The 24,733-nt window shown below is 43.1% G+C and overlaps 1 protein-coding gene across 1 annotated transcript in view; it reads right to left on the bottom strand.

The window, feature by feature from the left end:
* TMEM132B (transmembrane protein 132B) overlaps positions 1–24,733 on the bottom strand; it is a 252,000-nt gene that overhangs the window by 16,865 nt on the left and 210,402 nt on the right. The window lies entirely within an intron of this gene.

Raw genomic sequence — 24,733 nt, 5'->3', positions numbered from 1 at the left:
TTGCATTACCAGTGACTTAGGCACAGATCTCTATAGAGCTGCTGGTATATATTTGAGGGAAAAGAGAAGGCAAATACTGCTAAAGGAAATCTCTCCTGCAAGCACTCCATAGAAAAAAAACACAGCAAAAACTTGGAACTGCCATCTTCTAACCTAAAATGCACAGAGCACACTTCTTCAAAACTGCCTGCCATATCCACATACTGCCTGACAAAATCAGAAAATGCTATTTGAGATGGTTTGCAACCAGAAGGGCAGGATGGCCGGCTGTCTGCTCTGGTATTCAGGTCAAGAAAAAAAGAGCTGCAATTAACCTTTCTGGGCTTTGAAGGAGATGGTTGGCTCCAGTCCCCACAAGTAATTCTAAAAAGCACTATTTCCCGTGTACAACATGTCACTGCTTCCTCATTTTAGACTCATCAAGTACTAAAGTTGCTAGCAATCCAAAAGAGTAATTGGGAAGCCATTTGATGTTCAGATCAGCAAAGGCTTACAAACCCTTTGGGTGAACAGGTTAAAAAGGAACTGTGAACTGACAAGAAAACAAACAAAGCTTGTTGCATGGTTAATTTTTACAATTTTAGAAACAGGTTTTATTCAAAAATCTTTTACCCTCAGCTTGTATGTCAGTTAGTAAGGAGACTGAATTAGATATAACCAAAATTATTCAAAACCCTTGTGTCTGTAACAGTTAGGAACTTAGATAACTAAACAGACATAAGAGTTGATACAAAACAATACCAAACTGTCCTATAGCACTTTTCATCTGTGAATTTTTAACACACAGACACCCCCAAAGCACACTGGCATCCGTAATGCACCATTCAGCAGGGGCTCCGGAGGCATAGGCAGTGTGCGGGAGACCTGCGGAGAATGTACAGCCTGCTCAGCTGAGTGCTGCCGCTGGTCAGGTACCCGCTCAGGGAAAGTTGGGGCCCAACTGATTTTAATTTGGAGCTGAATTTCACCCTTAAAAAGTGGACTAGTCCTCTGTGCTTTCAAAATAGCTTTCACCAGTACCTCAGCAGAACTGCCTTTTACAAGACTATATATATATATTTTTTTTAACTTGTAGTCAAGAAGTACTAGTATTTAATAATACATTTAATGGGGCAGATGTGCACAATTCTTCAGGTTTATAACCTTGGCTTCTGAACAGCAAAACCCAACCTTACTACAATACCTGTCTGAGACAACGCTATTCCTTGATATCCAGCATATGAGACAGGAATTTGATCTGGTTGCAGTCACCTAAGTACAGTGTAAAACCAGCCCTCCCAGCCATGGTCTCAGGAGCTACTGCAGAAGAGGAAGTTGGGGACAACCGACCAGCAGTGAGCAGCACAGGTAACGTCACAGATCCAGGCAATAACAACATCCATAACTTCTCCACACTAGGCCTTAGGACAGTGGTACAAAATACAAACTCTGATTTATACTCTAGCTTGAAGTGTAATGAGGAGTTGGAAGATTAAAAGGAAGATTCTTGACCAGAAAAGAAAAGATTCGGAAAAGTGGAAAATAAACTGAAGTGCTATATGTTCAAGAGGCCAGAAAAACACAATGGTCTGAAGCAACAGGCTTAGGCAGGGGATTATCAGTTACTCTCATGCACAGAACTCTGCATAGACAACATGAGACCACATTAATACCAGCTCAGCAGCAATTGGCACAGTAGAATTAGTGACACCCTATTGTTTTATTGAAGAAGCCTCTGTTGGTTTTCACTGTAGGTGTCACTATTTAACATTACTGACGAAGAGAAGCAGATTATTGAAGGAGGAGCAAGATGCAACTAGGTATAGCTTATAATGATGTGAATGAGTATTTGAAGTTTTAGAGTCTTCTTACCTTTTAACCCCCATTGAAATGCACTGAACTAGAGGGAAGGACAGCATGGAAGACATTAACATTTTGGTTTAACAATAGAGATGATTGCTGCGGCTTAGAAAAGGTGCAATGATCCATGAATATACAATGAGAATTTAAAAACCTGCTGTACTGAATGAAGTGTGCACTATTCAGAAACTGTTGATCTATGCAAAATTATTAAACAACACATGAGATCTGCCAGCATTTCAGTCCCAGGTGCAGAACAGCTGCTCTCATTCACGTTCAGACAGGCCATGCAGGGGCGGTCCTGCAGGAGATGGTGAATTTGGCGGGTGCATAGGTTGAAAGGGGAAGACCGAAGAAGGTGGGTGTGCTTAGAGACTCCAGCCTGCTGCTTGGCCTGACATAATTCAGGCTGAGTAATAACTGCTCTGCCTCCACGGTGGTGGTGCAGCTGCTAGAACAGGCAGATGTTCAGGCGTTTCATGCCTATTGATTATGTACAGTGAATGCTGCAAGTGATTGGGGGGGGGTGGCAGGATGGTTCCTGCCAAAATGTTTTCTGCCCAAAGACCCTTTGCTGATCGGTTGGGCTTTTCACTGCACTTTTTCTACAAAAATCAAGCCGAGGAATTCTGTAGGAATTAAAAGTTAATGTTTTCTGGTTTTATCATCATCATGTGCAGACTAATCATTTTCATGAGGTCAGGTCAATGGCCACATTAAGACTGGCGTGTTTGGAAGACAAGAGAACGCCTCTGTTCACGGTACCTGGAATAGATGATAGATGGTGGTTGGTCCATTAGTATTGTCAGCTCCAGCGCAAGGAGAAGTGATGCTTGATACCAATAACTAATAGATGGAGGCGGCTATGTGGCTACTGGTCTTAGCAAAGACATTTCTACAATCAGTTGGGAAACCAGATTAGACTGCACTTTGACATGTGAAAGAAGAAAGGAATATAAGTGGTAGACAACACAGCATGCCTTTTTTAGGTTTCATCTAACAGCCGCTGAAGTAAATGAGAGACTTTGCTGCTGATTTACTGTCCTCAGACCAGAAGCTCTAAAGGATGGTAGGACTCGCTGTCTGTAGTAACACAATGACAGCCAACTGTGATACAAGCTTGGTATAGGGAGATTTTTAGGCAGTATTTTTTGAGAGGCTGAAGTTCTTTTGTATATTTTGTATACGTGGACAAACTGCAGTTATCTTGATGGAGCAGCAGTTCCGCTGCCAGGATGCAGTGGAGTAGATGCATGTGAAACTTATCTCCTGTGGTTTAAGCTCATTTAAACCTCACCACAGTTTATGTTTCGAGCAAAGCTGTACACTCTTGTTTTCATTCAACCACTATTCTTGCTGATAAGACATGGGCCAGAGCTCAGAGCATTATCTCCTACCTCCTTGTCCACTTGCAGTCGTAATTGTGCCAGCCCCATTCTTGCTCCCTAAATTTCTGTTTCTTTTAAGCAGTCTTGTGTGCAGGTCAGCCTAGCTTCTGCCTGTCTTGTCACCATGATGCAGTCAGTACTCTCCAGGGCTAACTTCCTTCCCAGACAGGCCTGCCTGTCTCTAGACAGACATCTTCATTCTTTTGCACTGAGATAAAAGTTCTCTCAGTGGCACAAATTCTAAACATACGCTTATATGATGTGGGTTTTGCTCAAGTATTTGATCCTTAAAATTCTGCGGATTAGGCATTACGAACACTCATTGGTTTATATAAACATCCACACACTTCATATTCATCAGCTGGTGTCCCCGAAAGGGATTAAGAGTTGTTTATCTAGTGAAACCCCAGCATATGGTGCCAACTCTTTCTTGCACCAATCATAATTGCAAACACTGAACTTGTTCTGTAGAAACTGCTAATTAGGTGAAACTAACACATATGTTGGAGCTATAAACGAAGGTGGGATTTCCTTCCTTTCCAGCGCTTGAATTCCTCGCACAAATGGGGTTGAAGGTTGACAGAATAATTTACACATTGTTTAGAAAAGTACAAGGGGAAAGTATTCAGGCAGATAAACATACTTAGTTGCAGTGAAGTTCTTTGCAAAATAATGGTCTTGAAAAGTAATCTTCTGTGTACTAAGTAAACTTAGTGTTCATGATTCATGGCTCTAATCCCTGTGACTGAAATTTAGGATCTAAGGCTCCATGAAATTAAAAGAAAAAGAAACAATTACATGCGTATTCATTCAATTTCATGTGTTGCATACCCTTCAGTTCTTCTGATGAAATTTTTAGATGGGAAATAGAGGTTTCTAAAGAATGCCTAATTCAAAAAAAATTTTCCAGGTCTGTTGTAACTGCTGAAGCTAACCAAATCTCCTGGGACTCCTGATTTTCTCCAGGTTGCTCTAGGACATAAATTACCCCTGCATTTTCCCACCTGCCCACAGACAGTTCACTGATGCTGCTGCGCACCCTAGAAAGCGCTCAGGGAGGCTGGGTGCGCAGAGCCCTCGTGGAGGACACCAGCCCTCTAGGCCTCCCCTTGGCACGCAGAAAACACTGTCACATAGGTAAGGAGGACCCTCACCGCAGGGCCACGGTGCACAATGTCCTCACATTGCTCCTACACTACTACTTAGGGGAGGAGATACCTATAGCGCTGTTCTGCACACAGAGGGGTGACTGCACACATTCCTTCTGTGTGTGATTGGAACATATGACAGCTACAGTGTCAGAAAGCCACAAGCCTAGGAAAAGCCTAGGCAGCCAAGTAACAAAGCTTATGGGCTTAATATAGTATTAGGAGTAATGTCTTAAGTCAGGAATGTTAGTCACACTGATCTAGCATTTAATCTTCTATGAGTAATGAAAGCATGCACCATCCTTATCCCAAAGGAACATTTAGAAACCAGGAAAAAAAAATCTCAAAAGAGCTTTTAAATACACAGCAATACACTTGCATTATGCAAAGAAAACTTTGGTCCTATGCCTAGATTTTAGTGCATCTACTTTCTTAAGTCATCCATCCAGCTAGTTTTTAGTCTCTGAGCAACAAATAATTCATTAATAAGTTTAAAAAAAAGGGGGGGGGGGAAAGGGACATTCAAACAGCAAACACAGCCAGCAAAAACAGTCCTTAAACACTCATTTAGTCAATCACTTTGATAAAATTTTTTAGGGAGAATGTCAAGGACCTTTACCTAAGAAATTATCTTCCTTCTCTGGTCATATATTTACCCTCTACTAGGCTGCTTTAACATCTAATATAGGACAATGCAGAATCAGCATTAAGAGGCAGTTCCCTGGGCAGTACAAGGAAAAAGAGACACCTTCCTGGATGTAACTTAGAGAATCGAGTTTAGATATATAAAAGGTGGAGCAATTTCGCACGTACACAAAATGCTCAAAGCACTATCTTTATATTGCTGACTCTCACATCGTATTGCACTACAACAGTCCAGCTTTGTCACTCTTCTCAAAGGAAGGAGTTTTGCATGGCCATAGAACCAGTATTGTTGCCACAATATTCCCATGTATTGTGTGTAGCAGAAGACACTTTCTAAATGATGACAGTATTGCAGCAATACAAGGGGCCTCATTTATAGCACAGGGAAGGTATGAGAAAACATGTTCATTGGCTACAGAGGAACAGAGCTATAGTGATGATGAAGGTAAATAAGGAGAAAGACTTAACATCTACTATCTCTATTCCTGCCTTGCTCCATTAAACGATTTTTTCTGAAATTCTGATTGCTCCGTAAAAGATGAAAGAGTGTGTGGCCAGGGAACCCAGCACAGAGTCCTGAGCTACCACCGAAGGGCTCCCCTGAGTTGTGTCTGACCTGATTAGCCCTGCTGCGAAACAGTGCTGCTTGCACGAGTCTACTCACCTTGCACTGCGCCATGTGGCTGTCTCAGCTCAGGCGCTCCGTGGCTCTAGGAGCCTCCTGCTGGGCCCCACTGCCCGGTCTCCCTGGTGACTGTCTGCCCGGAGCTGTGCTCCTGCAGAGTTACTTGCAGTGAATGTTCTTGGACAGTCACTCAAGGAAACGGAGGTCCTTTAAGATGAATGCACTGGAAAGAAAAAAGTCTCAGTCCCTGAAAATTATGGTTGGGCTTCTACTCGAGTAGTCTCGCATCTCAGGGCTCTGAAAATTGTCAGGAAGTGACTGAATGGCACGGCAGATCTTTTCCAAGAAAATATTTCATCTCTCTTTAATGTCAGAATGACATAGTCATGAGAGGCAGCTTAACTCCTTAATGCAAAGTCCTAGATCGGCTTGTTTCTCTATTTAACAGCTTCTAGGACTGTGCTAAAGACGGTGTGGCTCTGTTTTGACTCAGCTTCAACTTAGAAACTTAAATTTTGCATGAAAATTCAAAGGAATTACTATAACATATACGTACATAAACTGCACCTCAGTTGGCTGGAATCCCTTAAAAATAACAACAGTCCTTTGAAAATAGGTCCTTATATAACCCACTGTCTCTTTCCTTCCCTCTCCTTCCTGGAATGGCTGTACACCTGCAAATCCTCCTGCTGCTAGCAGAGGATCCTGCTAGATGAGAAGAGGGGAAAGCACAGGTAAGAAGAGGAAGCTTACAGGTAGAGGGATCAGAGGGAACAGTGTCAGAGGGAGCCCCGAGGCAAAGTTCCCCTTCTGCTACCCACACAGGCATAGCAGTTGCACTACTTTGGAATCACAGGGGGGTTCACAGATAGCTCATGAGTTACAAGCATGAAAATATAATCACTTCTGAGTCACAGGAGCAGCTGTGTTTTGTGTTCTCCAGCTGGAACAGAAGAGGAGTGAATTGTTCCTCTGGTGCGGGAAGAAGCAGGGAGTGGAACAGACCAAATCCTGCAAGATTTAAAACTAGAAGCAGCTCAGTCGGGAGAACACTCAGGGTGAAGTCTGTCTGTTACTTACTTTTACAGTGTCAATAAATACAAACTCCAACCAGGGGGAAGGCAACACATCTTGGCTACATCAGCTGTGCAGAATAAGAACATGCCTGGTGTGACTGTAACGTGACTGTTCAGCCACTATACTGATAGTAACGAACATGTTGTACTCAAGGTGGAAATGTATGTTCATTTACATGCACAGATGATGCAGGTGATTTCTGTCTAGTGGGTCTGGAGGACTAAGAAAGGCCATTGGCATCTCCTGCTAACCCTTCCCACCTCTTCTCTTTCACTAGCGTGCTGGAGCTCTCTTGAACTTTTAACTGTCTTCCACTGTGAGCAAGGGATGGAGCTGAGGAGAACGGCATTGCCAAGAGTGACATCTTTCCCCACACATTTTACCCAAACATGCAATTCAACCACACACAACACATACACACACAACTCACTGAACAGTGCTTACATTACATTTCTCTAGAGGTTTTCTGCTAGTCATCGCTATACATTTACAAGAAAATTCATTGTTGCAATCTTTGTTTTTACCAATAAGGAAATGCAGCTAATTAACAACCGCATACTGCATTTACCATAAAGCCTAAAGAGGATTTGAGAAACTTTCTAATCACGATGAGAACAAATGTCAAAACCATGACATTTTGCATGACACAAAAGCTACCGTTTTCCACAGAGCTCTTCAGAAACCATGATGTATCAGAATCAATAGACTGCTTGCTATTGACTTTAAATTAAAGGCACAGATTGTCAGAAGAATTAGTGTAGAGCTACGTGACTCCTCCTCCACTGCTCTCTTCACTGGATTATCTTTGCTCTAGGGTCCATGAGATCCGGGTGAACCAAACTTCTTTCTCACCAAATTAAGACACTGCTGAAATCCAGCTACAAATGAGTGATATTCCTATGTCTCGGTCTTTTTCCTATTTACTGCTTCAGTGCATGTATGTTCATGAACTCTATCTAAATGCCAAGATAGATCTGTAAAGCTCTCAACTTCCCCTGTTGAATCTGGGCAAAAACAGACGTTCCAACTCATGCATGAAAGGTAAGTGACAAACCGCAGACCACTGCCTTAACTTTTCTGTTGTACTTTTGGATTTTTCTCTTTTGGTTTGCTTTTTATGCCTCCCCTTAGGGCTGTCTAGATATGGATGAATGTGCTACAGTCAAAGAAAGTAAAAACAGAGCAGGAAGAAAAGCTTGCTTGCTTACAGCAATTCACTTAATCACAAGATAAATGTATCTAAAAGCTATACACAGCATAAAAATACATCCTAAACCTCGGAATCACAGAAAACATATGAGTCCATTTGGCTCTTTTACTAAAAATGGTAATTTCTTTTTCCTAGCCAGAAGGCCTAGAGGCACATTGTACACTTAATGGGAAGTGTATTCAAACACCACTGTAAACAGAGAAAAAAGAAATGAGGGATGGTCACTTGCCTTGATTGTTTGCATTTCTTTACATTTTTTTAATGATGCCACATTTGTAAAATCACGCAGCTCTATTCCCTAAGAGCCTTCAGTCTAAGCCTCGGGAAATACGGGTTCACTTAACACTTATGCCAATGATACGGCGTAGAACTAGCCAATCCCCCACATTAGACCCTATCACTGGTGTAAGCAAGTCTGCAGGAGAGAGATGTTGCCCTCTCCCTGTTCAGAGGATCAAGTCAGAGTTGTAAGTCATACAACCAGTGCTGCAAAGGGGTATTTAGACTGAAGACTGTAAATTTGCTGGTGTTAATGCAGTTCTTGCGTACAGATCTAGACAATGTGAAAAAAGAGGATGCTTTCAGGTTATATCAGGAAAGGAAACACTGTCTGATTAGAAATGGTGCTATGTTCAAAAGGCCCAGAAAAATAGACAGGGAAGGAGCATGTTCAAAAGGCCTAGAAAAAGAGACAGGCAGGGAAAGCAAAATTGAAATAAATCATAATAAATAAAGAGCAATAAATAATAAATGAAGCTAAGCAATCCTAGCAGAGAGCAGGATGACAACTGGCAAATACACCTGATCTAGCGGCACATTAGTTAACCTGTGTTTTGGCAAAATTGTGTTAAAGCAGCGTAGAGTTCAGAGCCAGGCTGAAACAGGCTCAGATCAGTTAGCCCAAGCTGAATTCTTTGCTGGAGCTGGTAAGCAAACGAGTTATTTTAAAGTTGGCAGAGAGTTTATATGAATTTTAGTCATATGGCTGACCCCAGCAGACTTACTTAAGGGGATACCATGGCTCTACTAGACAGCCAGAGGGGTATAATCCAGATGTGAGTTATTCCATGCACAAATGCAGAAATCACTTCCATATGAAATCCCAGGTGGCTATCTTGCTTTCATTTCCCAGCTTGCTGTAGCTAGAGATGATCGGTTAATGTAAAGCCCAGATTTCATTTTTCACCATTCTTTTCACTGTTGTTCTCTGGAGACATTTCCTTCCTCATTTGTACAAATTAAACAGAGCAAATGTAATCTAATACTACAGCTGTCACCTTTCTGCACAAACAGAACACAAATTCTGGGCAGGGTGTCCCAGGCATGCACCACTGTGCAGGCACAGGTGCTGTACTCTGCTTTTATACTCTTTGGGAACATCAGCACTTTCTAGCTGATTTTGCCCTTTTTTTTTTTTTTTTTTTTTTTTTTTTTAAGAAACTTACATTCCCTCTCCTCTTCACTGGTCTTGGACTTCTCTTTATACGGTGAGAAGCTGGTACCACATGAACTTTTTTTGTTTGCACAGTTCCTACTGTACATACTCTTTAAGCTCTGTGATAGGACAGCTGTCATCTCATCCTCTGCAGCTTCATCTCCTATTTCATCCTGAAAGCTTCAAATATTTTCTTGCATTGATCCCCCACTTCTGTGGCAATGGAGGGCTTACTGAAGGTTTGTTTAGGATTTTAACTACACCTCCTGCCAATAACCACACACTTTTGTCCAATCATAGTCTCTTATTCTTCTCTTTTAGCCGCCTTTCAGCTTTCTCCTTTTAGCTCTTCTTTCGTTTTGTCTCTTTAAGCTCTTACAGCTTATGGGTATGTGGCTTCCCTTGTCTGTTTTCTTGATTCTCCATACATGAAGACTTTCAAAAGGGTTTAAGAGAGTTGGATCCCCACAACCTCTTAATTTCTACTGCTGATGAGTACCTAAGATTATCTTTTTTAGGCATTTTAGGGGGCACAGGGACACAGGGGCCTGCAATCCAGTGGACTACACAGCCACAAGGGAGCTGTCTTCCCCCACATCTAAAGAAATTTAGACACCTAAGGAAGGAGTATTAAAACCATTTTTAACACATGAGCTCTTGAGCTTCTGGTGTACAAGAAGCCTCTTCTCTAAACCTTCTGTCTTGCTAGGGTAGCAGCAAGAGAAGGGCAGAGTCACAGCATTTCTCTGATCTTCATCTGTGCTGCCCAAGCAGTTTGGCTTGCAGCATCCCAGCTTGGGACCTCTGCCTACACATACGCTGAAAAGAGAACATGTCCCTAGGGGTGCACCAACCTTCTAGAAAGCCGGAAGAGTCTTTCCATTGCAATCACTTTGACCAGAGCAGCAGACACTGGGGAACATCCTATGTCCACTTCATTTTCTATTTGCTGAAGGATGATGTGAGAAGGGACACAAGGCATTCTCACCATTGACATGGTGCTTTAAGTGTAAATACTAATTTTTGTGGAGGGGAGAACTCATGAGTTTAAAGGAAATGATTTCTAACTGCTAGTAATCTCATCTCCGTATAGCATAGACATGTTCCTGCAGGAGGCATCTCTAAAATCAGCTTGTGGCTACCAAAGCTATTAGATTCTTTTACTGAAGTAACTCTAGTTCTATGGTATTTGCAAGTCACGGATTTAGTCCTAATGATTTAACTTGGAAGAGCACCTTTTTTATGGCAGTAAGATACTTGCTTTCCTACACTTTGCTACCTGCCTTGTTGCAGGTAGCACTCCTAACAGGAGTCACTCTTGGCAGCACTGTGGACTAGTAAAAGTCACTAGTTTTCGGTGACTTTTTGTGCAATGCAGGGCATTGCCATTCTTGAGCAGATATATTCTGCCTTGCCAATCTATACTACACTGCATCTCAGCAAATTATTTATTCAGACTAGAATGACTAAAACACACTTCTTCCAAGCAGAACTTCTGTTCCCAGTGCCTTTCAAGAGGCATGATACCTAGAAAATACAACCTTTCCCTGTACTTCAAGGCTTACAGTACCTGAAAGGCACAGTCTGAGTCTTCAGAAGTCATGGAAAAGGTTTGGTACAAAGAGTTCATTTCTCATGAGGTAAAAAGGTGTACTCTGTTGATGACACTAGATAGCACTGCTGGTTATCTCCTTTACCTTCCCACAGAGCAGCATATGTACCATGGCTGTAGCTACAGCAAAGCGGCTAAGGGGAGGTTGCACAAATATCCTGTATGGAGCTGGGTGGCTTGGAAAGGATGAACCGCTCTGCTCACATCTTTGCCTTTCGGTATACATTGAATTTCTTTTCCTTAACTTTTGTTTTGTTTTAAAGTCTCATCCTAGCTTTCATTTTTTGGAATCACCTTCATTTTCAGGCACCTCAGGCATTTCCCTGGTATCTCTGAAGCTCCTTCTGAACTCCCAGTGACAGATAGAAAAATAATTATTTGAAAGACAGGCAACAGCAGCCACCTTCAAAATTTCTTCACTCTCAATAAATAGGATCCTTTCCCATCCTGACCCCATGGACACAAACACATCAGAAACCTTCTCAAAGGAGTCATGCTCCTGTACAGAACCATCTGTGTACTCTTCAAATGGGCCAAGACTGAAGGCAGTTTCTTACAAGAACTAGGGAGATCAAAGTTGGCAATAATATATTTTTCCTCAGTAAAATTAGTTACAGAAAATGATAATATCAATAATAACATAAGGCGATTAAACAAGCCACACTGTCAAGTTTGCTGAGAACAGAAGGTCTTAGCAAATGGCTGTCTACTAGACTTCAGACAATCATTCTCACCAACAACATTGTAAAAAAACAAGCTGTATCTTAAATCATTATAGTTGCATGATATCTACAGAGACTATTGGGAAACCTCCACATGCTGTGAACATCTGCCCTACTTAAAAACATAAAAGAGAAGCCTCCCAGCATCTCCTCAAACTGTCCTCAAACCCTTTAACAACGCTGGCTGATTCTTCCCATCTCACCATGGTCCTGTCACCAGCTTGTTCTCTCCTACTTACAGACTCAGGACTAGAGCCAGACAAGAAGCAACCATCCTCTCCTGAGACTACTTTGGGAATCTTGGACGTTTTTCTTGGGATGAATCCAAGATTTCCCAGGCTTTCAGGGACAGAGAGGGAAAGCCATCTCAAGAAAACTGGCTGCTCCTGACAGAAGTTTCAGTCTTAACAAGACAGCATTTTCTACCAGGAAGCAATACAGCTGAGGAATTTCCAATCCCAGCAACTCAGAGCTGCTGTGAATACTAAACTCCTCAGAAGAGGGGCCAGCAGTTAGTCCCACAAGGGGTATGTGTTGGGCACAAAAAAAAACAGGGCAGATACTGGCACCGTGGTCGCTCTTGCCTGCTCCTCTGCTCCTGGAGCAGTGGCCTTGACTGATGCAGCTCCCTTTTGTGCCAGGTGGACTGCTGCAAAGATGCTGGGTTACAGCTGCGTACAGCTGAGAGTGTATCTAGCACAAACAGTGCTCCCCATAGTGAAGCTATGATGGGGAGCATTTCCCAGACCTCAATTCCAGGACCCCCTGGAGGCCCACTTCATCTTGGGATGACACCAGGACATGCTCCCCAGCTCCTTGCCCTAGCTCTTGCCTGCTCTCCGGGCAATGTGGGAGCCCCGCAGGAGATCTCAATATGCCCTGTGCTTTGGAAGTTCCCTGAAGCCTACCGCAGCAGCAGTAGGTGAGCTGCCATGGCAGCCACGCTTGCACCTGATCAGTTAGTGCAGTTATTCTGTGGATTCCTTCCAAATTTATGTTGCATAAAGAAACAAGACCTCCACACAAGGAGGCTTAGCACAACAGGTATTATGGGATGGGCTAGACGCAGGAGACAACTCTGGGCAATCTACTGTAAGAAAAACATAATCCTGTACTTGCAGCCATTTTCTTTCTGCCCCATATTTGATTCAGTGTTACTTTGTTCTTGCTTATGGTACTCTGGTCCAGATCTGCCCTCAGTAATTTTGCAAACATTTGCGTGGCATTTGTAATGCACAAAATAAAATACGCTTTAGAACATACCAATGAAGGATTTATTCCAAGGAAGGGCTTCCTTATTTAACACTGGTAATCTCTCATGCTGTACTTGCTACAGGTTAGGGAAATTGAAAAGGCTATTGCTTCTGTGTATTTAAGTCTGTGGTTTTCCTATATTAGTGTATTGAAATCTTTGATTTGTGGGGTGGCAATAAAAGATGTGGAGAGAAAATCTCCCCTGGCAACATGTACTCTTGAAAGGCCCTTTCAAAGCAAACATTCCAGCAGTGAGAAATACTTCAGCACACTGCACTCGTCTCCTCCCTCCTTTCTTCACTGCCACCCCAGCCTACGCTCTTCGTATCGAAATAATTAATTTCTGTGTGCCCCATCTTACACTGTTTCTGGAAAGAAAGCATGTCACATCATCTTTGTGTATCTGGTGGAGAGAGACCTCACCATCAAAGGTTATAGTCTTTCACACAGGGCCATAAGTATTTTATGCTAATTTGCAGCCAAGTATTACCAGTTGGCTATAGAGCATTCAGGTTTGGGGGGAAAAAAACACTGTATGCAGAAGTACTCATTGCATCAAATGTCAACTAGATTGGAAGACAGTAAGCACGCTGGGCTCAGGCGATTAAAAACTCGCTTGGAAAATTGGTGCTTGCTGAGCCTTTGTAGAAAGGAATGAATTAAGAAGGAAAACAATAAGGAAGAGCATACATTAATTTTGCTCTGCAGTGGTTAATGTGTAATGTAAGAGACCTAAGGAAAGACTGTGTATCTTAAGGATTTACTTTTTCAGGAGAAAACCTATCAGTCAGTGGGGAGTATTGCAACTTAAATCTAAACAGTAAGCTCAGGAGAAGTAATCAGAAAAGAGCAAATAAATAAAGCATATAAATAGCAGATAGCATTTCCCGCTAGGAACTTACCATTTCTGACAATAAAGCTCAAGCAGAGAACTCCCCCTTGCTGGCAGTCCTGCTGGGCAATCTCCATTTGCTGCTCCCTGGGTAATGCCATTCCCCTGCTCGCTGCTTGGCTGTACTGGATATTTGTACAAGTAACTCAATAAAGGATTACCTCCCAGAAGGTCTATATTGTAGTAAGCGCTGTATAACTCTTACTCAGCTGCGAGATCTTTCGGGTAGGCACTGTGTCCACACCGCACGCACACAGGGTTGAGCACACTGTCAGCAATCCACAAGTAATAAATACATGCAACTCAAATAAATGCCCACATCTTCTTCAATAAAGTACACATTCATTTTACTGCCTTTTCTTGACACCTGCAGGAGTTCATGTATCTCTGCTCATTATTTCTCCGTTTATTACAGCATGTCCTTTCCTCTGGCTCATGACAGATTTCAGATCAGCTCTCAGGTGTAAGGAAGGTTTTATTGGCAAGCTGCAGGCAGGACGGCCTGCTCAGCCCGCACGACAGCACAGCGCTGCCTGGCAGCAGCGGGCTGGGACTCCCTTGGAAGGAGCTCCAGAGTTCATTAGCTGCTGACCACATCCTGCTAAAGTGTATTTTTAGAGGGTTTGATAGCCATATCCTGCAATGCTTCCCACAGGAGCAGCCTTTACTCTCACTCTGTAAATGGAGCTGTTTGCACAATCGTGGGGGCAAAGGCAGAACAAGCAAGAATGGTAATATCTGTAATGTATATATGTTGCATAGATTATAGAGAGCTAAACAGACAGAGCGGTCTAGCATCACCTCCTTTGCATTGCTGTTCCTTCACTGGTGAGAACCCATCTGCCAGCTCTGACTTTTATCCCCCGTTCTGAGTGGATCAGCCAAAAGCAGAGCATTTCACCTCTAAAAGTGCTGGGTTTTAACTAGCCTGCCCTCAGCTTCCAGGGAGCCAAATCACCCACGCGTCCGTCACTCGCCTGAGCACCGGGCCTCTCCGGGCTGAGGTTGACCGCTGGGTCTCGGCCGTCTCCCACGCGGCGGTGTCACTCTCGGCAATCTGGCAATCGCTGCCGCAGAGCTTTTCTCCGGGCACGTTTTAAAAGCAGAGCCTGTGCCCAGCTGCTGCGTCTCCCGCTCCAGACCTCTGCGGAGGCGGCAGCGGCGGCCGCTCGGCCAGCCCGGGGCTGCGCCCGGCCGCCCCGGAGCCCGGGGGCGGCGGCAGGAGGACACGTCAGGGTGAGGGATTGATAATGCTGCCATGAGGGATGACAGAATAAATCAAGGCCGTAAAAATGCCCACTTGGAGCTGTATTTTAAGAGTGTGGCAAAGATGCAGGGATAGAGGTTAAAAAGATGCAGAGCAGGCTCAGTGCCTGCTGCAAGCGCTTCACAGCACAGACTTTGTTTCCCCTGTCTCGCAACGGCAGATACCGAGCCCCTCTGCAGGTAAGTATGGGGGGAGCCTTTACATACATACACACATGCATCTATTTATGACCTCTGTAACTACACAGACAACTCTGCATGCTCCAGTATTTGCTGCCTCACAGTTTGCTGAGGGAACCTGTTCTTGAAGCACGCATGGGCTTTTGAATCCCAGCGGCCGTACTTGTACAACAAACCCAAGCTTCTAGCCATACAATTGTGCAGGAATCGGCATCAAATGTAAAATAAAAGTGTTGATCAACGGTCTAGAACAGAAGTGCTAAGATGGCCTAAGCTGCTATTTGTCTCCCTGGGCATGGACTGTAGATCTCAGAGACGGATTACGAGCACCAGCACTAGTGGCTGTTTGACCACTGATTATTTTAATAGAAACACATGGGAAATATGCTTGCTTGTTCCAGAACCACCAACCACTTCCTGCACTTTCCCTCAAGAGAAATGCATCAAAAGAGTAAAGTTAAGCAATCTCTATTAATAAAGTAGTTACTTGTTTTCATATTTAAATCACGGAAAAGCTGCCCAATTCCCCAGCAAGCATTGCAGAATTCCACATTTGCCCCACTGAAGGCCTGTAAAATGTAGAGGTAACGAGTGCAATACTAATGCATATTGAATAAAGGTAAACATTTAATACAAGTTTTAATTGCTACTTGACACTTGGTTTTTACCTGTACCATGCTCCAGTAGCCTGACTCTGGCTCACAAAAGCAATTTTTTACCACTCTAGCAATGAAAGGAAGCCTCATGCCTAGTGTTAGGCCTCTCTGAGCATTTTGGTGAATTGACCCTAGCAGAAATGTAAATCAGACCTTAATAATCCACAAAATGCTATAATCTGCCATTAACTAACCCCTAAGTTTGTGCTGCTGTTGCAGCTGAAAGGGGCTCGAGCGAGACTGCATAAAGCAATTGGAAGAGGATAAAAGCCACATCCCAGCAAGTAACTTCCATTCCTTGTGCTTCACGTACACATCATTTATAACATCATTTTGTTCTTTCATCCTTACTTTAATGAGTCATTCAACTCATTAATCCAGTAAATAGCTAATATTCTTTATGGCTCGATTTCCCCTCTCCACCCAGCATCCTGGATGCACCCCAGCCCTGATGCACAAAGGTACATGGCTGTCTAGCTAAATGCATTTCTCCTCCTGTTGCTGTTTCTATGAAGGAGATCAAAATAGTCCACGTCCTGATTTCCCATTCTGCACGATGAGAATGCAGAAACATTAATAATAATATAGCAAGAACAAAAATGCCTTCTACTACAGAGGAGAAGGGGAGCTGGTAGCTGTCAATGGTAGGTGCTTTTTATGTCAAATAAATTAACTGCACTTCAAAATGATGGTGGCGTCAGCTCCATCAGCTCCATCCTCAACTCCAATTACGTATCTCGAGGGAGTGCATCTTAGAACACGTTACCAAAACACAGGTGTGGATAAATTAAACCACAAAGACATAAACTCAAGCTGCATTCAAAATCTGACTGTGACCCACCGAGCCAGGGGAAGGCAGAGGCTCGGCAGTGGCGCGTGCCGCCTGCTGCCGAGCTGCCGCAGCTCCAGCGAGCCGCGGCAGCCGCACAGCTCTTCCAAAATAAGCCTGCACGTAGGTCGAAGGATTCAGCGTTTTGACACCACGTGGCACTTCAGCACCCCAAATGCCATTGCTTATTTAAATGGGGTGCTGTGCCATCCAAAAAGCATCATTTGCTGCCCAGTCCCACCTCTCCACTCTACCACATCAGTGAAGGGGGCGGAACGACTTATTTCTCACCCTTCAGCTGACCCTAATGGCAGTTTTAACTTTCACACGGAGCAAATTTTGCCCTCTGGAACACGTCTGTCACTCCAGCGCCTTTCACACAGCTGCGTGACTTTAACTGAGAGCACGTTTTGGCCCCAGGAGTTTAGACGGCAATGGCAAAGTGAATTAATTTGCCCAGCCAGAATGATAGCTCAAGAGGCATAAAAGCCTCAGAATCCATGAGGTTCATGCATCTTCAGTTAAAACATTTAAATGGCCTACTGCACTGAAGTTCGTACAGCAAAGTTCATTTCCTGCAGAACATGGAGAAAAGTCTCCAAGTTTGACATTTTCTCAAGACAGTTACTTACCGCTGTATTTGCTTTTGTTGAGCCTAGGCTGGGTTGTTTACTCTGCATCTCTTAGTATAAAATATTCAGAGTTTATCATGAGCGGCACGGCCGTTCAGGCTAATGATTGTTTCCCAGGACTGGGATCCGTGCCCTCTCCGAGCAGCCAAATGCTAAGCCACAGAATTGTTTTCTTCCTCTGAAGCAGCAGCTGGTCCCTTGGAAGACACCATAAGCATCTCCGCCGAAATCTGCGTAATTGCACATGTCGGCATGGTCTGTTCTTAACGGATCCTCTCCCAGACAAAACAGTTTTCTCAAGCTGGCTTTGAAGACTGTGTCTGTTTAAAAATAGCTTCAGGAAGATACACACATATATTTTGCTATAAACTGTGTACAATGTGCACTGTGTACAGAATATTAATTCTTCAATATGTGATTTTGTGAGATTGCCTCATTGGCATCCTTATGGCTATACATGGAGCTATTTTGTCTGCAAATATGATTCTCAACCCAAAGTTTTAGCTTGGCACAATCATAAAACGCTATAGATTTCAACCTGTTGCTATGTAACATGGTTCTTTTCTAAGATAAATCTTTAATATGCAGTAAGTGGCTATGTTACTCTTTTCTGATCATGCTTTGACTGGCTAGAAAACTAATTAGCAGAATCCGATGACCTGAATGTCAGAACCTCTGATATTTCAACAAAAAAACTCCTTAATTCAGCGGTCAATATATTGTAGAGAGATTTCCCATACTCTCCTGTCTATCTCTGATGACTCCTAAAGATGAACTTTGTAGGGGGGGCAGAAGGGATTTTTCTCTGGATAAAGCTAGAAACCATAACAAGATCCAGTTTACAAGTCTGATGCATTGCAAGCAGCTCAACAATATTTAATTATTGCTCTGTCTTAGGCATACCTGTCTACAGCTACAAAAGCCAAGATCCACTGCCTTGAACGGGTCTCCTGCCAATAAACTCTACTGAGATAGGAGCATCCCGACTGTCCCTGCTCTACTACGGGTGGGAGCTGAGACAGAGAGAGACCAGACAGCTTCACAGAGGAGTAAGGCAGAGATGTACAGCAGAACTGGTGAGTCCCGTGCAGGATCCCCAGCTGCTGCATAATCCTTCTGCTCAGCTGAGGAACACTACACTGCCATCAACACCTGGCTGTGTCAGGCATCGGGGGAGGCATTATCTCAGGGGATTTGTAATGGACTGCGGAGTCCATCACCTCCCGGCTCCCAAGGATGGATGCAGATGAAGCTGACAGTGACTTGAGGGTTGTTACCAGCTGATTTCCTGGAGCTGATGATGCTGATTCACTGGCACTAATCAGGTGAGATTAAAAGGACTGCATGGACATGGAGAGAGACTCACCAAATTAAGCATCTGCACTTCAAAAGCTTTCTAGTTGAACTGGCATCTGCTGCAGCCCCAGCCTGGCCACGTTCTGGGGAGAGACAGAGTGCTTAAGCCTCCAGGGCTCTCAATCTTGAACCACTGAGCAGCACTGAAGAAAAAAAAATCACTTTAAGAAATAAGATCTAGCTCAAAATGAATTGTGTAATAAACTGACTGGCACCAAAGTAAATCCATCACATAAACAAGTGAAGAGTATTTTCACTGCTTCCCCAAAGAGTTTGGGCTCCTGCAGTGAGCTAATCCCTGAGCAAGTGACCACAAAATAAAGATCTTAGGCAGTGCAGTAATCGGAGTTCAGAAATACGATAGATGGAGAAATAAGATTAGCTCCACTTCACGTACAAATACATTGCATTCTTGATCACATACTTTAATGGCAAAGCAGCTGCAGAACTTGCAAATTGCAAGCGCTGGCTGTTTTCAGAGCTCCTGCATAAATAGCTGTATTTAACTTCAGGCAGAAGCTGCTTTCTGTAAACTGTGCAAAGAACGTGTTGTGGGCCTGCAGCCAGGAAGTGTTCCCAGAAATTCAGTATCATCTTACTTAGATAACCACAGTATCCCTCCCTATTTTTTTCCTCTTTTAAACAACAAACAAACAGGTTAGCTAAAACAGAAGATCAATTAAATCTGGCTTAAGTTAGTCTGAACAATTTGCTTAGTGTCCAGAAAGTAGCCTGCTTTAACTCCAAGTCGCCCTACGACAAGTCAGAATAGGTGCACTGAAATTACAGGAGACACAAAGCAGTAAAGTGAGCACAAAGACGGGGCAAACCACGCAGGTGAGGCTGAATTCTGCCCCAGTGACGTGAAAGACCACACGGTAACAACCTGTGCATCCCGGAATCCTCTGGGCCCAACTCAATCTGTAAAGTCCTCGCAAAGGAGCCCAGCTGTACCAATACATACCTTCCACGTGGACATTTTAGTGTTTAGCCCAGACCAAGCTGGCATCTGCCACACAAGTACTTTCCCTGTCACTGAAAAACTACAAGGCTGGCAAACCCGCAGCCTCCAGGCCCTCACAAATAAGGAAGGTCACTTCATCTGCACTAATGCTGGGTTGCCACCCCGGAAAAGAGAGCTAAACATGTTCAGATAACATGTTCAGCATTCAGGATGCAGGGTTGGAAATACCGCTCTGGGTCCCGACTAACTCCGGCCAGGGACACCTCCAGGAACAGGGACGTCTGGAGCAGCTACGAGAGAAAGGCAGCAGAGCTTCTTGCCTTCGGTGGAAGGGCTCATTCCCAGATTCACCGCTTACCTTTATGCAGGTCGTAAAGACTGGGATGTGCAAAACATCTCCAGAGCTGTAACGCTGCCGGAGCTCTGCTCCAGGTGGCACGGCTGCAGAGCCCTGAAGCGGCTACTGTGCCGGGGTTAGAGATCGCTGGGCCCAGGGCTGTCCTGTAAGGTCCCCTCTCACCCATCTGTTTTTCCTCTGGAAGAGGGGGGAACCCTCCTCAGATTCATTCTACCCATTACCTTTCCTGCCTTTCTTACCCTATTCTTACTGCACATTAGATAAAGCCTCGCTGGCTGCTGCTAGGAAAATTAGGTCTTCTATTGTTTGAACATTAATTATAGAGAGTTCAGGATAAGGTTTGTGTTAGAAAAGTAAGGGGTAGGAATGCTTTGAGTTTGACTTCCATTAGAGTTAGACAGGAAATTACGAGGAGGTGAAGCACTTTCCTCCAGCAAGCTAACACGGAAAGCGCGTCCTCGCGCGGACGGGGTTCGTGGTGCGTTACTGAAGCGCTGCTGTTTTCAACACTTCGAGCCTGACTTTGCATGTGGGCAGAAACCAGCAGTGAGGCCCCTCGACCCCCTTCCGTTCAGCTGAGGGCCCTTTCTGCTGCCAAAAAAATAGGCTAAATTAGTCCGTGCTGTAACTCCATGGAAGCCATTTGAATTGCCGCAGAGTAATTGGCAAAATCAGTCAGTTCCTGCGTAACCTGCAGAGGGCAGGGGAACGGGACGAATCTAGGAACGAATTAACGGGGCAGCCGTCTCCCTCTCATTTGTACACTACCGAGATAAACATTTGGGCTGAGAAACTGTCCTCGTTATAATTTCCTCACTTGATGCTGCGTTGCAGGTAACTACCATGTAACTGTAATGCTGCCGGAGTTTTACTTCATGTGAAATTACTACGGGCCAGACTTTTAAAGGTACTTTTACAGGGATGAAAAAGGAGTGCATTGACCTCGCTTGGAGCATCTCAGCAGCTGTAGAGACTGGCTGTGCCAGAGACCCTCAGACTAGACTTCCCTCTATAACGTGACCATCTCTAGGTGCTCCCTCCATCACCACCATTGGTCTAACTCTTACTTCCCTCCGGCAACAACGCAGAGGCCAGCAGGGAGCAAGCGAGACCCACAGGAACAAGCCATCAAGACTTCAGCAGTGCTTTACACTTCCTGGCAGGACGGACGAGCAAAGGACCTGCCTGCCACGGTACAACTACTTTAATTTTTTTCCTTTAAAGTTTTCTCCACCACTTACAAAGACTGAGGCCCCATGGCACAGCATATAGAAAAGGTCCCTTTGTCACGCTTACAGCTCCTTTATCTCTCTGTTTTGCCCATCGCCAGCACAGCCAAATAATTTCTGCATAAATCTGATCAAGTTTCCACCGTTCCTTTCTTTCCAGTCTCATAACCCCATTTAGCACTAGTGTGCAGGAAGAGCGGGGACGCAGGAAGAAAAGTCCTTCAAATAACTCAATGGCAGAAGGCCAGTGAAGTTAGTGGGACTCCAGCAGAGATAAGGACTTTGTCCATTCAGAGTTAACAGCAGCACCAGCAACTGAAAGAAGGCAGGGGCTGGGAAAAGGATGTATTTTGCAGCCCTGTTTGCAGATAAGGAAGTGAGAGGAATGAGTGATTCACCCACAGTCACACAGGAAATCAGCAAGAGATATGGAAATTAATGCTGAGCAGCATTTAGTGCCTTAATCACAAAGCCAATCTTTTCCATCAAATGCCAACAGCATTAGCCATTCCTTCTCAATGACGGACTAAGCATGGGAGTTTCTCTGACTCAGAGCAACCTTTCCATTTAAAATTTTTAGAGGGTAGCCACTAGTTAAAATGGTCAGTCAATATTATAACCTATGCCCTGTGCACCAGCAAGAACATAAATAAAATAGTGGGAACTACAGTCCAACCAAGAAAGTTCACCTGTGAAACTCCTGTAAGGGCCAAGTCACACTAAGTTCTGAAAACGGAAGGACAAAAAGTAATGCATGTATTTTGTTATATTGATCACTAATTATATAGGCTTTGAAATATGTAGACGGAAATATTCTCTTGCTGGGAAGCTATTAAACTGTTAGGCTGGGGGAATATATTGCTTAGAATGGGAAAGATTCACACCCCTTGTCTACAAATAAATCACTTACACATCATCTATCTACTTGACTGTCTCTGAGTAGTATTTATATCAACATGGCATCTAGGTAGCTGTCCAGATAAACATGCAAACTAATACCTATGAAGAGATAATAGCCTGGACCAGAGTCTGTTTTATTTAAACTACCTTGAATTCATTATGGCTTAATTGAAAATAATGGTGTTACAGCAGTGATCAAAGAATTGTCTCATTAATCGTCTATTAAATCTTTATCTATTAAACAGAAATAAAAGGTTAAGAATGCAACACTTTCTGTTCTATCCAAAAGAATACGAATATCTCTCCAATTACAAAGAAACAATAAAGCCAGAATTAGCAGTGAAAAGAAGCTCAGGATTAGGCAATTACATCCAAAATGCCTGACAACTCTTATTAGAGGGTTTAGCAGTACGACCTACATAATAAAGGCAACACAAATCTGGAAGTGAAGTCAATACTGACTTTCCAAAGAGGCTTGTAAAGGGGGTATGCATTTTTCTGAAAAAATATAGGTACATAAACCCTGTACTAAATTTAATTTGAATAATTAATTGTAATGGATTCAATCTTGCAGCTAATATATATATTTCCAGTTAAAAAATTATGCCTGAGCAGCATTCAGTCTGATAGCCTCTCTCAGTAATTTAGGACTGAAATCCATTACAAGGATGCTGTAATTTTCACAAAAATAACATTATTCCCATTTTGAGACCTTTTATATCACCAGGATGAGACAAGATGAACTCAGTGAAGACCATGTTCAGACCTCTTGGTTTTGTTCATTAAATTAATACATTATAAAGTTAGTTTCAGGTCTGGAAAAAGAGTTCCAGAGGCATTCTCTGCTGTCAGGTAGTTTGATGCCCAGATAATATCACAAAACAGGCAAATGAAGTCCTGATTTATATCCAACTTAGTCGCTAAGAAAAGAATGGGAATATAGTGCAAATCTTGTAAAACCTGTGCAGAATTTTGGCCCGTGTCTTGGTCTGCTCTATCCAAAGCCCTTGAAAGGAATGGGAAGACACTCATCAACTTGAAGGTGCTTTGGAGCAGGTCTTTAATTCCACCTAAAAATACAACCTCCTTTGAAAAAGCAAAAAAGGAAGGTGGTCAGAGGGCAAGAGCTTTACTTTCTCAAAGTGTATAAATTCACAGCTGCAACTGGAAATCTTGTCTCTGCTCACAGAGGTCGTGTCAAGCCTTGTTTAGTTGCCAGCTCCAGTGGACCTTTTAAATTTGGGAACCAGAACAACTTCATGCCCAGCTTTGACAGTATATCCATATGGACAACTGCTTCTTGAACAAAACAGACTTTAAATGGGCAGTGCTTTGAAATGCAACTCTCCCTGAAGTCTGCAGATACTAATTTTAGTAGTGGAAGAGGAGGGGGAGTCCTTTTCCTGACCTTTCGCTATCTAGTTCATTCCAGTGTTCTCTAAATACAGAGAGTCACAGAAATATGAGAAACTCAATTAATACAAAGGTAAGTCCACGTAAACCATCTCTTAGATCTGCATCTGGTTTTCTGAATGGCAATAATAAAAAAGACAATCTCTGCAGTATGCTGACAATGTATAACTTGGTTCTTAAATTTACAATGTGAGCAACTCATTGTGACCTGATAAATAATAGCCACTATCAGATAAGAATAACCATATGGCTATTCAATCTGGTCAAAATTTATCGAGAGAGACTGTTCCTTCGAAAACCAAGTTAGCCATAAACAAAGATATTCATTCTTGTTCCTTCTGGTAAGGCCTTTCTTATGTTACCGGAAAAAGAAAATGGGATTTTTAGAGGGATTTTTAGTTGGAAGCAAGTAGACATTGCCTGGCTAAGGCTTTCACCCAAACAGAAACTGGTTTTGCCTTTCCTATAGCTACCGAGGATCAGGTGAGATCCTTCATTTAATGGTCTCGGAGAGAGGAAAGCTGCTACAAAATGTAAAGTTGCAAAACAAGTCATTGAACTGCAAAGGAATTTCTTTGTTGTTGGAACTGAAATGCAATGAGATTTTGTTTGTTTTAGAGGATGTAATTTATTCCAAAACAATGTAACAAGCTCATTCAGAATTGTCAAAAATAAGTGAATGTTTTGTACCAGCATACGGTTTTCAAAATAAATAACAGCTTTGTTGTATGCATTTCTTTAGCCAGTTAAGAGAATATGAAAAAATATCTGACAAAGTACAAGCTATCTATTAGCACCTTTTTAGTTTTTATCTACAAAGAGGTTACACTGATAAGTTAAAAGTACACAGGTCTAGCACGTGGGTTTCAAATGCAAGCTGAAGAGAACTTAGAAAAGTGATCAGAGCTGGAACGTATTCGGGCGCGATCCAATTAATAGATAGAATATCGGGAGGAGCTTGTTTCTTGAAAGCTACAGTGACAGTTTATAATAATATCTGCAGGTTATAGGTTTAAATAGGATGGGTATGCCAGCCTATTTTTATAGCATTTATATACAATATACTGTACTCTCCTGGAACAGAGGCAAAGAAACCATCATTC

Source organism: Rhea pennata, chromosome 17, assembly GCF_028389875.1.
Source record: "Rhea pennata isolate bPtePen1 chromosome 17, bPtePen1.pri, whole genome shotgun sequence".
NCBI classification, from domain to species: domain Eukaryota; kingdom Metazoa; phylum Chordata; class Aves; order Rheiformes; family Rheidae; genus Rhea; species Rhea pennata.
Note: the sequence above shows the minus strand (reverse complement) of the source record. Positions and strands in the feature narration are given on the sequence as shown.